Below are 19,328 nucleotides of genomic sequence, written 5' to 3' on the forward strand. Positions count from 1 at the left end.
TTCAGTCCATCAAACTTCTCAGAGCTAAAGGAGGAATTACATACCCAGCGCAAAGAAACTAAAAATCTTGAAAAAAAGAGCGGAAGAACTGACAGCTAGACTAATTAATGCAGAGAAGGTCATAAACGAAATGACAGAGATGAAAACCATGACACGAGAAATACGTGACAAATGCACAAGCTTCAGTAACCGACTCGATCAACTGGAAGAAAGAGTATCAGCGATTGAGGATCAAATGAATGAAATGAAGCGAGAAGAGAAACCAAAAGAAAAAAGAAGAAAAAGAAATGAACAAAGCCTGCAAGAAGCATGGGATTATGTAAAAAGACCAAAACTACGTCTGATTGGGGTGCCTGAAAGTGAGGGGGAAAATGGAACCAAGTTGGAAAACACTCTTCAGGATATCATCCAGGAGAACTTCCCCAACCTAGTAGGGCAGGCCAACATTCAAATTCAGGAAATACAGAGAATGCCACAAAGATACTCCTTGAGAAGAGCAACTCCAAGACACATAATTGCCAGATTCACCAAAGTTGAAATGAAGGAAAGAATCTTAAGGGCAGCCAGAGAGAAAGGTCGGGTTACCCACAAAGGGAAGCCCATCAGACTAACAGCAGATCTCTCAGCAGAAACTCTACAAGCCAGAAGAGAGTGGGGGCCAATAATCAACATTCTTAAAGAAAAGAATTTTAAACCCAGAATTTCATATCCAGCCAAACTAAGTTTCATAAGTGAAGGAGAAATAAAATCCTTTACAGATAAGCAAATGCTTAGAGATTTTGTCACCACCAGGCCTGCCTTACAAGAGACCCTGAAGGAAGCCCTAAACATGGAAAGGAACAACCGGTACCAGCCATTGCAAAAACATGCCAAAATGTAAAGACCATCGAGGCTAGGAAAAAACTGCATCAACTAACGAGCAAAATAACCAGTTAATATCATAATGGCTGGATCAAGGTCACACATAACAATATTAACCTGAAATGTTAATGGACTAAATGCTCCAATTAAAAGACACAGACTGGCAAACTGGATAAAGAGTCAAGACCCATCAGTCTGCTGTATTCAGGAGACCCATCTCACATGCAGAGACATACATAGGCTCAAAATAAAGGGATGGAGGAAGATCTACCAAGCAAATGGAGAACAAAAAAAAGCAGGGGTTGCAATCCTAGTCTCTGATAAAACAGACTTTAAACCATCAAAGATCAAAAGAGACAAAGAAGGCCATTACATAATGGTAAAGGGATCAATTCAACAGGAAGAGCTAACTATCCTAAATATACATGCACCCAATACAGGAGCACCCAGATTCATAAAGCAAGTCCTTAGAGACTTACAAAGAGACTTAGACTCCCATACAATAATAATGGGAGACTTCAACACTCCACTGTCAACATTAGACAGATCAACAAGACAGAAACTTAACAAGGATATCCAGGAATTGAACTCATCTCTGCACCAAGCAGACCTAGTAGACATCTATAGAACTCTCCCTCCAAATCAACAGAATATACATTCTTCTCAGCACCACATCACACTTATTCCAAAATTGACCACATAATTGGAAGCACTCCTTAGCAAATGTAAAAGAACAGAAATTATAACAAACTGTCTCTCAGACCACAGTGCAATCAAACTAGAACTCAGGACTAAGAAACTCACTCAAAACCGCTCAACTACATGGAAACTGAACAACCTGCTCCTGAATGACTACTGGGTATATAACGAAATGAAGGCAGAAATAAAGATGTTCTTTGAAACCAATGAGAACAAAGATACAACATACCAGAATCTCTGGGACACATTTAAAGCAGTGTGTAGAGGGAAATTTATAGCACTAAATGCCCACAAGAGAAAGCAGGAAAGATCTAAAATTCACACTCTAACATCACAATTAAAAGAACTAGAGAGGCAAGAACAAACACATTCAAAAGCTAGCAGAAGGCAAGAAATGGCTAAGATCAGAGCAGAACTGAAGGAGATAGAGACACAAAAAACCCTCCAAAAAATCAATGAATCCAGGAGTTGGTTTTTTGAAAAGATCAACAAAATTGACAGACCGCTAGCAAGACTAATAAAGAAGAAAAGAGAGAAGAATCAAATAGACGCAATAAAAAATGATAAAGGGGATATCACCACCAACCCCACAGAAATACAAACTACCATCAGAGAATACTATAAACACCTCTACGCAAATCAACTAGAAAATCTAGAAGAAATGGATAATTTCCTGGACACTTACACTCTCCCAAGACTAAACCAGGAAGAAGTTGAATCCCTGAATAGACCAATAGCAGGCTCTGAAATTGAGGCAATAATTAATAGCCTACCAACCAAAAAAAGTCCAGGACCAGATGGACTCACAGCTGAATTCTACCAGAGGTACAAGAAGGAGCTGGTACCATTCCTTCTGAAACTATTCCCATCAATAGAAAAAGAGGGAATCCTCCCTAACTCATTTTATGAGGCCAACATCATCCTGATACCAAAGCCTGGCAGAGACACAACAAAAAAAGAGAATTTTAGACCAATATCCCTGATGAACATCGATGCAAAAATCCTCAATAAAATACTGGCAAACCGGATTCAGCAGCACATCAAAAAGCTTATCCACCATGATCAAGTGGGCTTCATCCCTGGGATGCAAGGCTGGTTCAACATTCGCAAATCAATAAACGTAATCCAGCATATAAACAGAACCAAAGACAAGAACCACATGATTATCTCAATAGATGCAGAAAAGGCTTTTGACAAAATTCAACAGCTCTTCATGCTAAAAACGCTCAATAAATTCGGTATTGAGGGAACGTACCTCAAAATAATAAGAGCTATTTATGACAAACCCACAGCTAATATCATACTGAATGGGCAAAAACTGGAAACATTCCCTTTGAAATCTGGCACAAGACAGGGATGCCCTCTCTCACCACTCCTATTCAACATAGTGTTGGAAGTTCTGGCTAGGGCAATCAGGCAAGAGAAAGAAATCAAGGGTATTCAGTTAGGAAAAGAAGAAGTCAAATTGTCCCTGTTTGCAGATGACATGATTGTATATTTAGAAAACCCCATTGTCTCAGCCCAAAATCTCCTTAAGCTGATAAGCAACTTCAGCAAAGTCTCAGGATACAAAATTAATGTGCAAAAATCACAAGCATTCTTATACACCAGTAACAGACAAACAGCCAAATCAGGAATGAACTTCCATTCACAATTGCTTCCAAGAGAATAAAATACCTAGGAATCTAACTTACAAGGGATGTAAAGGACCTCTTCAAGGAGAACTACAAACCACTGCTCAGTGAAATCAAAGAGGACACAAACAAATGGAAGAACATACCATGCTCATGGATAGGAAGAATCAATATCATGAAAATGGCCATACTGCCCAAGGTTATTTATAGATTCAATGCCATCCCCATCAAGCTACCAATGAGTTTCTTCACAGAATTGGAAAAAACTGCTTTAAAGTTCATATGGAACCAAAAAAGAGCCCGCATTGCCAAGACAATCCTAAGTCAAAAGGACAAAGCTGGAGGCGTCACACTACCTGACTTCAAACTATACTACAAGGCTACAGTAACCAAAACAGCATGGTACTGGTACCAAAACAGAGATATAGACCAATGGAACAGAACAGAGTCCTCAGAAATAATACCACACATCTACAGCTATCTGATCTTTGACAAACCTGAGAGAAACAAGAAATAGGGAAAGGATTCCCTATTTAATAAATGGTGCTGGGAAAATTGGCTAGCCATAAGTAGAAAGCTGAAACTGGATCCTTTCCTTACTCCTTATACGAAGATTAATTCAAGATGGATTAGAGACTTAAATGTTAGACCTAATACCATAAAAACCCTAGAAGAAAATCTAGGTAGTACCATTCAGGACATAGGCATGGGCAAGGACTTCATGTCTAAAACACCAAAAGCAATGGCAGCAAAAGCCAAAATTGACAAATGGGATCTAATTAAACTAAAGAGCTTCTGCACAGCAAAAGAAACTACCATCAGAGTGAACAGGCAACCTACAGAATGGGAGAAAATTTTTGCAATCTACTCATCTGACAAAGGGCTAATACCCAGAATCTACAAAGAACTCAAACAAATTTACAAGAAAAAAACAACCCCATCAAAAAGTAGGCAAAGGATATGAACAGACATTTCTCAAAAGAAGACATTCATGCAGCCAACAGACACATGAAAAAATGCTCATCATCACTCGCCATCAGATAAATGCAAATCAAAACCACAATGAGATACCATCTCACACCAGTTAGAATGGCAATCATTCAAAAGTCAGGAAACAACAGGTGTTGGAGAGGATGTGGAGAAATAGGAACACTTTTACACTGTTGGTGGGATTGTAAACTTGTTCAACCATTATGGAAAACAGTATGGCGACTCCTCAAGGATCTAGAACTAGATGTACCATATGACCTAGCCATCCCACTACTGGGTATATACCCAAAGGATTATACATCATGCTGCTATAAAGACACATGCACACGTATGTTTATTGCGGCACTATTCACAATAGCAAAGACTTGGAATCAACCCAAATGTCCATCTGTGACTGGATTAAGAAAATGTGGCACATATACACCATGGAATACTATGCAGCCATAAAAAAGGATGAGTTTGCGTCCTTTGTTGGGACATGGATGCAGCTGGAAACCATCATCCTTAGCAAACTATCACAAGAACAGAAAACCAAACACTGCATGTTCTCACTCATAGGTGGGAACTGAACAATGAGATCACTTGGACTCAGGAAGGGGAACATCACACACCGGGGCCTATCATGGGGAAGGGGGAGGGGGGAAGGATTGCATTGGGAGTTATACCTGATATAAATGATGAATTGATGGGTGCTGACGAGATGATGGGTGCAGCACACCAACATGGCACAAGTATACATATGTAACAAACCTGCACGTTATGCACATGTACCCTAGAACTTAAAGTATAATAAAAAAATAAAAAATAAAAATTCAAAACAGAAAAAAATAAATAAATAAAAAAATAAAACATCATTCATGAGCTAACAAAAAAAAAAAAAAAGAGATTGACCAATTATCAGTCTAGGCAATGCATTTGCCTTGGGGTGAGGCTTCTAAAAGAAGAGGGAAGACCGAACCTCTGGGACCTGGGACAATGACAACAAGGCAGTCATGTGCTGGAGTCAGCGAAAAAGACTCACAAGAGCCCACTGTGGGCTGCTCTGGAATTCTGTGAATCAATTATTAAACATAGTCATTATTAAATTAACTTTTATATATATACTTAAATAACTTCCATTAAATACAAAGATAAATGCTAAAGAGCCATCCCTTTCTAAGTATTTTATCACATTTTGCTGTTATCTATATTCTTGAGGTTATTTACATCTTTAGTATCTGTACAGTGAAAAGACTTATAATAGTGGGCTACTGTGTAGCTCTACCCAACTCTAAGTTCAATGACGTCATGCTGGTAGCTTGAAACTAATCATGGTGGGAGTATTTACCCCACAGATACTAGCAAATGCCAGGAGTCTTTACCCCACTCCCAAAAAGTTAGTTGTTAAACACTTACCAGATCCCTATTGCCTGTTGGACCCAGGGTACATTTTGTGGAGGGTATCTTGGATTCGAACTATTGAAACATTCATATAGATTTTGTATCTTCTCCTTTAGTGCTGAGCACTGGGCCAGGAACACAGCAATTGCTCAAGAGCCCATCAATGGGCAGGAAAGAAAAAACCCCAGACACCAGATATTCCCCTCATTCTTTCTAGTGGCTTCACATAATACCTTGTGTTCCTCTTGCAGCTGACATCCTTTTATCCTTCACCTTTCTTTTCCCTGGTGGCAGGATGCAGACATAAATCCTCTAACACCCTAAGACAGATCTCTTAAAACTTGACGCACATGTTACCAACCATGGCTTGCTGGCCATGTCTTGGACAGGGACTACCACCTGAGCCAGCTGGTGACACCCAGGGTTAGCATCCTAGGATGGACAACTCCCAGTTATGACCTTGTCTTAGCTTCTGCCACAGATCCCCCCTCTCTCAGCTACTCTGCTTCTCCTTTTGTAAACCCACTGCCCAGTCACTGGCATGTAGGACGGATGCTCCCTTCTCCTGCTCACAGATCTCTTTTCTGCAAGCTTCCCAGGATCCCTGCATCTCCACCATTTAACCTCTTTAGGTTGATACAATATTTTTCAAACTTTATTTAATTAAAATATTCTATGGTGGCCCACACAAAACTGACAAGGACTTTTTTGCTGTAGCTAAAATGAGACTTGAGCACATGGACTGTTTATATAGACTCTACCATGTGAATAGAGCCATGGAGTTGTGTGACTCAGTGGTTCTTAACCTGGGTGTCTGGGCTCCGCAGCACCCTTTTCATCCTGCTTTGACACCCTGTCCTGTATTCCCAACTCTCAGAGCCTTCAAGGAGGATTCCCCGGAGTTCAATGTGGAAAGCACCCTTCTTTTTTGACTACTCAGCATCCATTTCCCACCTCCTGGATTCTGATTGTTCTTGGGGAAACCACCTTGCATTCTCTCTCAATTTCATATGATTTAATGTGAGCAGACTCCCAACCAAGGCTCTAGGAGTGGGGTAATCTGAGCCAATGACAAGTTCGACTCCAAACCCTGCGGGAGAATTGTTGAAAAGAGGCATTGTTTTCACAGGAATTGCAAGGGGAGCTGTGGGCTTGACACTGCTGGCAGCCATTGCATCTGAGGCTGGAATTAACATGGAACACAACAGAGCTGGACATCTGAGCCCTAAGGACAGCTTCTGGGATCTCAAATCCAGCTATGCCTGAAGACCTAGAGCTAGAAGCTCCTGTGCTTTTCAGTTACAGCCAGTAAATCCTCTGTTTTGCTTAAGCCAGTTTGAATTGGGTTTCTACACAGCCTGAAACTGCTATAAAGTCAAAGGTAGTGTTAGTGCTAGAAGGCACTGCATGGATAACCTCCTTAAGGGGCCACTTCACTTTCACCACCAAATGCCCCTTTTCACCAATCCTTCTCTACTGCTACCTTGTTTGATAGATTATGTCTACCAAAAATAAACAAAACCTGCATTGAGAATCAATAAAGGCATTATTCCCAATTTTGCTGAACACAATGGTAGCAGTTACCATTTATATGGCTCTATATGGTACATGCAGCAGAGTTAGAGGTTAAAAATCATACTTCGAGGGAGGCAGACTTAGATGTGACTCCTGCCTGCCTCCCCCTCCCCATAGTGGGTGACTTTAGGCATGAAACATAACCTCTCTAAAACTCATTTTTCTCACCTTTAAGATGAGATGTATTTACCCACCTCATAGAGCTATCATATGGAATAATTAAGAGATGGGATATGACATACAACACGATTCAAGATCCAGTAGGTGTTAATTAGCATTAAAATCATCATTATTGGTGTGCTGCACCCATTAACTCATCATTTACATTAGGTGTATCTCCTAATGCTATCCCTCCCCCCTCTCCCTCCCCCCTCCCCACAATAGGCCCTGGTGTGTGATGTCCCCCTTCCTGTGTCCAAGTGATCTCATTGTTCAGTTCCCACCTATGAGTGAGAACATGAGGTGTTTGGTTTTCTGTTCTTGCGATAGTTCACTGAGAATGATGGTTTCCAGCTGCATCCATGTCCCTACAAAGGACAGAAACTCATCCTTTTTTATGGCTGCATAGTATTCTATGGTGTATATGTGCCACATTTTCTTAATCCAGTCTGTCACTGATGGACATTTGGGTTGATTCCAAGTCTTTGCTATTGTGAATAGTGCCGCAACAGACATACGTGTGCATGTGTCTTTATGGCAAATGTATACATATGTAACAAACCTGCACATTGTGCACATGTACCCTAGAACTTAAAGTATAATAAAAAATAAATAAAATAAAATAAAATCATCATTATTATAATGTCTAATCTTCAAAATAATCCTGCAAATTGATATTGTTATTCTCACCTTATAGGGAAGAAAATTGAGCCTTAGGGAGGTTACAGGATTTGTTTAGCTTGTGATGGAGCCAAGAATGGAACCCAGATCTCCTTGTATTGTTAGTCCATGCTTTTTCCCCATACTCAGTGTCCCAGATACACACACGCACACACACACAAACACACACACGCAATTATTAAAGCACTCAAAGAGCAGCATCAAGTTTATGTGTATCACGTGTAATCTCCAAGGATTAGTTGAGCACTTACCAGGTTCCAAGCATTGTTATGGGAACTGGATAATGCTTTATAATTAGGCTATCATTTCTAATTAGCCTATTTGGCTTTAGCATGGACAACAACAATTTCTAATAGAGTTGTAGAAAAACATGTTAAATAGCTCCAAAGAACTGCTGTCAAACATGAGGGCCTCAGCACACACACATTTACGTCCATGCCCTGCTTTCCAATGGTACTCTTCTAAAATGGCAATCAAGGACATACATAAGGAACCGTAAGTCTGCAGGACCATGAGAACAAGGTCGCTGACTGCAGCAAACAAGAGATGTCAATAAAATTGAATGACATGAGCTTGAAGATTGAAAGAGCCCACCAAGTGTCCAATACAATGAATTTAAAAAGAAGGTCCTAAAAACTGCCAGAGAGAGAGAGAGAGAGAGAGAGAGAGAGAGAGAGAGAGAGAGAGAGAGAGAGAGAAATAGCTCATGTAACAAAGGAGAGGGAGACAGAATGGCAAATACTAATAGATTATCAGTGGATGTTTTATCAAAACTAGGAAGTAAAACCAGGAAAAAGAAGTTTAAGAAACTCTCTGAGCCCCAGTCTCATTCATCATCAGTAAAGTGATGATAAAGGGGTAGAGTGTGGATTAAAGGAAATTATGAAGTAGCAAGTGATGTGGCAAGTGTTCAGCAATGCATTGAATGGGGAGTTTCTCTAAGTACTGATTAAAGCCCATCTTGCCTAGGACATAGCTCCCAAAGTGGTCTGTTCTCCCTTGGGAAGGGCCCAGGACTCCAAGTATAAACCAGAACAGCTAAGAAATCTTGATGGTAGAGCTTCAAAGTTTCCAGTACCACCCTCCCATGGATGGTACCAGACCTGGGGTGGGGCCCAGGTGGAAAATTCAATTGTGCAATTCAGCCTCATTCCTCAGATGACTCAGCTGCCCACATCCTTCAGGGGGAGGTTATAGGGAGGGCCTATTAGGGATCTTAAGGTTCTTGAAAGCCATTCCTCACAAATACAGGTTGAGATGGTCATTGAGAGGCTTTTAAACTAGGCATGACCATCAGCAACTTGTCCCCCTTACCAACCAAATCCCCTGCCCTCCCAATGACCCCACATCAACTAGTGCAATCCATCCTTGCCTTCAATATTCTCAATACATCTTTGCCTAAAGTAATATAGACACCGCAAATGGCTGGTCCATGCCAGCCTCTCTCTCTCCCATCCCACCTTCCACACTTTACACCAGATTTTATACCAAAAATTCAAAATCTGATCTTATCGTCTCATGCTCAGGAACCTTCTAAGGCTCTTCATTTCGAAAGGCAATAAAATCCAACTGCCCACCCTGGCCTTTGTGCCTCATACACACCTCCTAACATCCTTCACTCCACTTCACACTGGACTCCCCACTTCTCACAAAGCACCCCTTGCCCATGCCCATCTCCAAAGCTTTGCCTGAGCTGTTTGCTCTGCCTGGAAGGCCTTTTCCTCCTGTCCCAGGACTCGACTCAGGTCCTACCTCTCCTGTGCTTTGAGTGTTCACCCATTACACTTCCTCAGAGTCCAGACTTCATGAGAGTTAATTATGAATGGAATGCTTCTCTCCAAGGAGACTAAAGAGTGACCGCTGAGTATATAAGCTTGAATTCTTCAGAACACTCTGCACAGAGGTGAACATGGAACACCAGTCTCAGGGATGAGTGATAAGTCAATAACGTGCGACTTACGAGGATAAATTCCTGAGCACAAGGCTTCAGGGGCTTGGTGAGTTCTTCATTAGTCAAGGTCACCGGCAGAGAAGATGCTCTATTTTAGTTAAACATGCGTTCCTCTGCACTTGAGTCACATTTCCCATTTTTAGTTAAAACTTTGTCCTGTTCATTTTTTTCCAGTAGATAAATGAAAAGCATCCTGCCTCAAATCAATAAATCAGGAGCACCAGCGAGCAAAAGAAAGGAAAATTTGAGGAATGAGAAGGTCCTTGAACACAGTGTGGGTGGCCCCTTATTTCTTTTAAATTACAAGTTGCTTTGTTGATAAACTTGAACATACATGACACCATTGCCATCATCTCCAACTTATTCCCTACTGTAGAACAAGTGGCCAGCACTTTGGGAGGCCGAGACGGGCGGATCACGAGGTCAGGAGATCGAGACCATCCTGGCTAACACGGTGAAACCCCGTCTCTACTAAAAAATACAAAAAACTAGCCGGGCGAGGTGGCGGGCCCCTGTAGTCCCAGCTACTTGGGAGGCTGAGGCAGGAGAATGGCGTAAACCAGGGAGGCGGAGCTTGCAGTGAGCTGAGATCCGGCCACTGCACTCCAGCATGGACGACAGAGCGAGACTCCGTCTCAAAAAAAAAAAAAAAAAAAAAAAAAAAAACAGTGGCCACCACTCCCTTCTCACTCACCAGCAAGAAATGTAATGCTCACACTATTTGAATCCAATTAGTTTTAGCTGACATACCTCTTTCTACCTCCTGTTCCTGCCCTCTGGAAACTTCAAAGTGAAATGGTGACTGCCTGGGCTGAGGCATAAACGAATTGGTACCTGCCTTGTGAGTCTTCTTTTACAGATAACCATCATTATTAATTCCTCCCCTAAATAAAAATACCATTAATAATACATGCAAAACAATCACCATTGAACCCCAATGCAAAGAGGCATCTGGAAGACCCATTCAAGAGCAAAGATTAAGAAATGTAATATGAGGAGAAATTAGTGCCAACCCCTGACTTTATTCTTGGTAGTGATATGTATGTGTGTGCATGTTTCTATCTGCCATCTCCCTAAGCCATTCAACTCTCCTAAGGAGAAATCTATTCAAACATCTGTGTCTAAACCATCCCGTTTCTTCTCTCACTCTCCTTTTTGGATCTTGGCCAGGGTCACGGGAAGGTCTTCCGAGAGAGAGAGTGAGTGTGTGTTTTTCAAATGCAAAGTGTTTTGGACGAGGCAGAAGATGACTCCAGAGGAAAGACGCTTCTCCTCACATCTTGTTTTGGATCCTGGATGGTGTTTACCACAGCCTGGCCGGGAGACTGTCTCCAATCACAAACCCTATCTTGACTCGCACATGCCTGGGGAGGCTGACATTCCTGTCAGCCTTGCCTGATGTTTTCATACCTCCATGCTCTCACAGTTTACCTGGGAGACCATGGATTCCTTGGTCATCTGGGAGGCCCTCCTTCCAGTTCCTTTGAGACAGAAAGCCATTAATTTCAGCAGACAGTTCGAGGTTCCTCTACCCTCCAGGGAATGTGTCTCTGCAAAGGAACCAAAAGGCCTGGGCTAGCATGACTAGAAGGGGTTATCCTGGCCTTCTAATCGACAGGAGAAGGTTGTGGTCACACAGAAACCATGTGTATGTGGACTGGACTGGTTCTGGGTAGCAGAGAAGAGAAATGTCTTTTGGTGTGTTTGACACATATCAAGAATTATAGCCAACTGGAGAATTCTCCACACTAACATTCACCTAATGAGAAGACCCTGCCAACATCACCACCAAAACAAGTTCCGACAGGAGAACAAAGACAGCAAAAAGTTTCCCCCAGATGTTAGCGGGATGAGCGGTATCTGAGGGTCCTGAAGGCTTCAGCCTAATTTATGCAATATTCAGGTTTATTTTAAGACTTGAATGTAGACCTTCAAGTCCTTCAAAGTGGTCGACTTCACGGAGCACCTTTTACTGCTCAGTGAGCATGGTTTACCATGGCTGTCTTTCCCTATCAGAGATCTCCCTGGCCACTCATGCAGATGTCAACACAGCAACAACAATGATATGATAAATCACCCTTTGCTTTTATGTGCTCACTCCTTGACTCACACATGCACCCACACACACACTGAAGATGTTAGAAACTGGGCCTTGCACTCGAGAGAGAGGTGTCAGGGCAGAGCTATGAAAAGCACAGCCTTTCCCCTTGCCAAGCTGTAAACTCCAATCCCATCGAGGCAAGGAATACAGACTATCACTTCATTATATAGAGCAGTGGGTCTCAAACTTTGGCAGCATCAGAATCACTGGGGTGCGGGAGAGGGTCTGTTCAACACAGATTGCCTACCCCACCTACAGAGTTCTCTGTGGAGCTGGGGGTGGGGGTGCTGAAAATGTGCATTTCTAACAAATTTCCCAGTGATGTAAAAGCTGCCCGTCCAGAGATCACACTAAACACCACTCTCTAGGTAGTACACTGGGGCCCATCAGAGCCAATAAAGGGCCCAGTGTACCACTAATTAATGAGGGGGGGCATCAGTCCATGTCGAGAAGGCCACAGTGCACAGGCGAGCTCCATCAAAGCTGTGGGGCATCCACCTAATTTAAGGAAAGTCTGTGCTTCATTCAGTGCCATTGTGCCCTGCCTCATTTCTGCTCAGCCAGACCTGAGTGCTAATGTGTCCCTCCGGTTTCAAATCTGGCATGAAATATCCCTAGCAGGTCATGATATAAAAGCTATACATTAGATAATACATACTGTGTTCCAGGTACTTTCATGCATTATTTTATCAAATTATTCACAGCAATTCTGCATAGTAACAACAATATCTAATATGTAAACATCACTGATTCTGTGCCCAAAACTGTTCTAAATACTTTGGATGAAGAGTTGGCAGACTAGTAACCCACGGACCAAATTCTATCCACTACCTATTTTGATAAATTTTATTGCAATATAGCCACACACATCCACCTACATTTTGTCTATAAGTATTTTTCTCCTAAAATAACAGAATTGAATTGTTATAACAGAGACTATATGCCCCCAAAACTCTAAAATACTTTATCTCTGGTTCTTTACAGGAAAATTTTGCCAAATCTTGCTTTAGACTTGCTGTAGATCCATTAATTTATTTAGTCCTCCTAACAACACTAGGGGTAAGTGCTATTTTTTGTTGTGGTAAAATACACATAATATGAAATTTACCATTTTTATCACTTTTCAGTGTACAGCTCAGTGGCATTGAGTACATTCACATTGATATGTGATATAGTTTGGCTGTGTCCCCACCCAAACCTAATCTTGAATTGTAGCTCCCATAATCTCCACACGTCGTGGGAGGGACCTGACAGGAGGTAATTGAATCACAGGTGCATGTTTTTCCCATGCTGCTCTCGTGATAGTGAATAAGTCTCACGAGATCTGATGGTTTTACAAAGGGCAGTTCCTGGCCAGGCAGGATGGCTCACAACTGTAATCCCAGCACTTTGGGAAGCCAAGGCAGGTGAATCATGAGGTCAGGAGATCGAGACTATCCTGGCTAACACAATGAAACCCCATCTCTACTAAAAATACAAAAAATTAGCCAGGTGTGGTGGTGGGTGCCTACAGGCACCCACTCAGAAGGCTGAGACAGGAGAATTCCTTGAACCCAGGAGGCAGAGGTTGCAGTGAGCTGAGATCACACCATTCCATTCCAGCCTGGGCAACAGAACGAGACTCTGTCTCAAAAAAATATATATATTTTTTAAAAAGGCAGTTCCCCTGCACACATTCTCTTGCCTGCTGCCATGTAAGATGTGACTTTGCTCCTCCTTCCCCTTCCTGCCATGATTGTGAGGCCTCCCCAGCCACGTGGAACTGTGAGTCCATTAAACTTCTTTCCTTTATAAATCACCCAGTCTCTGGTATTTCTTCATAGCACTATGAAAATGGACTAATACAATGTGGAACTATCACCACCGTCAATCTCCAGAACTTTTTCATCTTCCCAAACTCCCTCCCCTACCCTCAGCAATCACCATTCTATTTTCTGTCTCTATGAATTTGACTCCTCTAAGTAAGTACTTCTTATACGTGTAATCATAACCGTATTTGTCGTTTTGTGCTGGCTTATTTGACTTAATGTCTTCATTTTTATCCACATTGTAGCATGTGTCCACAATTTTTTACTTTTTAGGAGAAACAATATTCCATCATATGTATATACCACGTTTTGTTTATCCATCTGTTGATGGACATTTGAGTTGTTTCCACCTTTTGGTTATTTTGAATAATGCTGTGATAAACACGGGTGTACAAATATCTGTTTGAGTTCCTGTTTTTTATTGGTTTGAACATATAGCCAGAAGTAGAATTGCTGGATTATATAGTAATTCTATGTTTAATTTTTTGAGCAACTGCCATACTACTTTCCACAATAGCTGTCTCATTTACATTCTCATCAGCCATGCACAAGGGTTCCAATGTCTCCACATCCTCACCAACACTTTCAGGTATTTGTTTATTTGTTTTTAATAGCAGACATCCTAATGTGTGTGAAGTGATATCTTGTCATTTGGATTTACATTTCCTTAGTGATTAGTAATGTTGAACATATTTTTTTTCATGTGCTGATTGGCCATATGTGTCTCTTCTTTGGAGAAATGTCTATTCAAGTTATTTCTCCACTTATAATCAGGCCATTTGTTTTTCTGTTGTTGAGCTGTAGAAGTTCACATATTCTGATTATCAATCCCTTATCAGCTAAATGATTTGCAAGTATTTTCTCCCATTCCTTGGGTTGCCTTTTTACTCTGCTGATGGTGTTCTTGGATGCACAAAATTTTAATTCTGATGAAGTTGAACTTACCTAATTTTTTCTTTTGTTGCCTCGACTTTGGTGTCCTTTTCAAGAAATCATTGCCAAATCCAGTGCTATGAAGTTTTTGTTTTCCTGAAGAGTTTTATAGTTTTAGCTTTTTCATTTAGATCTTTGATCCATTTTGAATTAATTTCTTATATGGTGTATGGTAAGGGTCCAACCTCATTCTTTACATGTGGATATCCAGTTTTCCCCATATCATTTGTTGAAAAGACTATCCTTTCCCCCATTTAATGGTCTTGATGCCAATTAGAAAATCATCTGATCATATATGCAAGGGTTTCTTTCTGGGTTTTTTACTCTATTCCATTGGTCTCTATGTCTGTCTTTATGCCACTACCACACTACCACACAGCATAGATTACCATAGAATTGTAGTAAGTTTTGAAATTGGGAAGTATAAGACATCCAACTTTGTTCTTTTTCTAGACTGCTTTGGCTATTTGGGTCCCCTGAGATTCCATATGAATTTTGGGATTTTTCATTCCTGCAAAAAAAAAAATGTCATTGGGGTTTTAATAGGGATTGCACTGAATCTGTAGATCACTTTGGGTAGCATGGACATATTAACAATATCAAGTCTAATCCATGGACACAGGATGCCTTTCGTTTTATCAGTATCTTTAATTTTTTCAGCAATATTTTGTAGTCTTCAATGTGCAAATCTTTCACCTTCTCAGTTGTTTATTCCTAGGTATTTTATTCTTTTTGATGCTATTACAGATGGAGTTGTCCTCTTAATTTTCTTTTTAGATTGTTCATTGTTAATGTATTAAAATGCAAATGATTTTTGTGTGTTGGTGTTGCATCTTGCAACTTTGCTGCAGTTAAGTGCTGTTTTTAATCACCGTTTTACAGATGGGAAAACTCTAACACAGTGTGGTTAAGTGATTTGCCTAAGTCACTTTTCTAGAAGTAGGGAGCTGGAGTTGCAATCCCGCCATTCTGTTTCCATACTCTCTTCTCTTCACCATTACTTTGCACTGACTCTTATGAAAAAGTAATTAATAATTACTTACAGCACGGGGTAAATTCAGAATCCAAACTCAGATCTGGTTCTAAAACTCTTTGCTTTTAACTACAACTACATTCTGACAGCCCTAGGACACCCCAAACACAAATCTATCAATTAAACACCTTGGCTTATCAGCAAAGAAGAAATTCAAGCTTTTTAAAAGCAAATTGATCTATGGAAAAGGTGAATGAATTCAGCCAAAGGTGAGTAGGACACTAGAGGTGGGGTGACACCCATCCTGGTTTTCCTTTGAATCATTCCAGATGATGCATACGGTTTAGAATAGGAGTCCCCAACTCCAGTCCATGCCCTGTTAGAAAATGGGCCACACAGCAGGAGGTGAGCAGGAATGAGTGAGCATCACCACCTGAGCTCCGCCTCCTGTCAGATCAGCAGCAGTGTTAGATTCACATAGGAGTGCAAACCCTATTGTGAGCTGTGCATGTGGGGGATCTAGGTTGTGCATTCTTTATGAGAATCTAATGCCTGATGATCTGAGGTGGAACAGTTTCATCTCCAAATCATACCCTCCACAACCCCCAGTCTGTGGAAAAAATTGTCTTCCATGAAACCAGTCCCTGGCGCCAAAAACGTTGGGGCTTGCTGGTTTAGATGACATGTTTTAGACCAGCCTATGTGTCCTCAGTTGGTTAGAATTCTAAGATGAATTTCAAAAGGCTGCAAAGGAAGGTAACACCTAAACAAATTTCTCCTGAATCCTCTCAGCATATATCTTACAGCCTCTCTCTTCTAAAGAGCCATGTGGAGTTGGCTGCTTAATGAGGACTCTGAGCTGCAGGGTGAAGTTTCCAAATCCTGAGAAAAGCCCAGGGGTGGCTTCCAACCTTAAGTGCCAATCAAATGACACCAGTTGGCCTCATTAGAATCCATGGGACTCCCAAACTGCCCAAGATGTGGTCACTGTACCTTACAAAGGAATGCCATGGACCCATCCCAAAGGCCTTGGGCATCAATCCCAAACGGCAATGAACTTGAACTACACAAGCCTCCTCATTGGCTGCTGCTGTGGATGTTGTAAAAGACCCTGCCCAATGGCTTTGGCCTGAGTAAATGTTGGCTTGGCTGACCCAGTCCACTAAAATGAATTGGGCATGACCAAGGTGCAGGGATGCCAGCCCTTCCATTAACAGGGAAGCCATGCAGGAGCAGCAGAGAGGGTCAGCAAACCAAGGATGCAAACAAAGGCTCTTCTCCAGATGGGCCAGTTACAGGGAGGAGAGGAGGAAAAGGGAGAAGACAAACCTGGAAATCCTTAGGGGATGGGTTTCTTAACAAATCCGTCTTCATCATCTTCATGATTGCAACGAAGCCTAAGGAAAGAGCACATGATGCCACTAAGTAGATGTGAGCATAGCATATGAACACTTCTAGAACATCCATGAGCCTCAGCCTCTCACCTGTAAAATGGGGTTAACACTCCTCTTCGCTCCTAATAACTACAAGGAATTACTGTAATGATCAAATGACAGGATGTGGGAAGAAACGGAAAAAAGTTTACATTGTTAAATACCCTTATAGGAACATGGGTACAACCTCATAGCACAGGCCTGGGGTCATGTGGAAGGTTGGTGAAAATGGGGGTAGAAATCAAAGGAGCCTTCAGCTTTGAATGTAATACTTTAATTTTGTTTTAGAGTAGTGAATTCATATATAATCTCTATAATTGTAAAGGTATATGTTAGAAGTACATTGGGCTCTTTGTTAAATGGGACAGAAAGGGTTCTCTTATAACTTCCTCTTGTAGAAAAAGACTAGAACCACACATGCTATGTTAATAGTAGTTAATTCCAAGGCCTGTAATTGTTTTACATTGCACATCTCTATACTTTAAAAAACGATAATTTAAAAGGAAGATAAGGCACTAGTTGTAGTAAAAGGTGAAAAGGTCTAGAAGATGGAAATAAATAAATAGAAGAAAAGAAAGAAGGAAAAAGAAAGAGAAGAAGAGCAAGTAGGAAAGAAGGGCAAAAAAGAGAAAAAGAAAAGATCTCAAGTCTTCTTGTCAGAGGTGTATAAATCTGGGCAACTGCATCTTGAATAGGTGCTCGGTAAAATAAGGCTGAAACCTATGGGGCTGCGTTCCCAGACGGTTAAGGCATTCTAAATCACAGGATGAGATAGGAGGTCGGCACAAGATACAGGTCATAAAGACCTTGCTGATAAAACAGGTTGCAGTAAAGAAGCCAGCTAAAACCCACCAAAACCAAGATGGCGACGAGCGTGACCTCCAGTCATTCTCACTGCTACACTCCCACCAGCGCCATGACAGTTTACAAATGCCATGACAACTGCCGGAAGTTACCCTATATGGTCTAAAAAGAAGAGGCATGAATCATCCACCCCTTGTTTGGCAAATAATTAAGAAATAACCATAAAAATGAGCAACCAGCAGCCCTCAGGGCTGCTCTGTCTATGGAGTAGCCATTCTTTTGTTCCTTCACTTTCTTAGTAAACTTGCTTTTGCTTTGTACTATGGACTTGCCCTGAATTCTTTCTTGTGTGAGATCCGGGAACTCTCTCTTGGGGTCTGCACTGGGACCCCTTTCCAGTATATTTTTAGAACAAAGCTGTGGCATAAATACATGATAGAAGTAGAGATCATAATTTTCTTTAAAAGTACTTTTAAAGTGCTATCAGTCTTCGCATGGTAAATGCACATGCCAATTTAAAACTAATCTTGCAAATATGCATCTCTTTACAAGGGGTAAGAAGGTATGTTAGAACAAACTGTTAACTGTGTTGAGAACGGACTGATTCGTCTTCGCATGAAACCCAGTGACAAGCCCAACTCTACTGATGGAAAGAAATTCAGACTCAGGATCATTCTTATGGAACTGGGGTGGCGTTTACACTTGCACCAACCAAGATAGAGGAGATGTGGGGATGTTAAGAGAAAGTAGCTACAGGAACAAGACTGCGGAGACCAACGAGAGGCTCTTTAAATAACAACATAACAACATCCATTTGAACAATGTGCTAACCTCGGAGACTCTCCTAAAAGCAGGTTTGGCAGCATCTCATTAGCCATCAGCTTCTTACTCTAGCTAGAAGAAGTAAGAAAACTACAATTCATATTTCTTTAATTCTAACACATTGGCTTCTATTTGAGATAGGACAGTAGGCATTAAACCTCAGCGCAATGGGGTACCATCGGAAGGGTTTCAAGCAGAGGAGCTATGTTTATGCTCTGTTCTGTGTGTCCCCACCAGATCCACTCTCTGCCCTTCTCCATCCTTCTCTATTCCAGGAGGCCAACCTCTACAAAGTTCATTCCCTGCGCCTTCCTGCTGTCTACATTTGAGTTGGGTTTAGTCAATGGAAGGTGCCAGAGGACATGGAAGCAAGGAGAGGACAGAGAGGCTGTGGTATTTATTCTTTATTCATTCATTCATTCTCCTGCAGTCCTACTTCTTCATTCATTCCAGTCAGGGGCTCCTGGCAGATAGCCCTTTCCTACAGCCACAGCTTTTCCTGGGGACTGGTAACTCTTCCCTGT

This window comes from Rhinopithecus roxellana, chromosome 1 (assembly GCF_007565055.1).
Source record: "Rhinopithecus roxellana isolate Shanxi Qingling chromosome 1, ASM756505v1, whole genome shotgun sequence".
Taxonomy (NCBI): Eukaryota; Metazoa; Chordata; class Mammalia; order Primates; family Cercopithecidae; genus Rhinopithecus; species Rhinopithecus roxellana.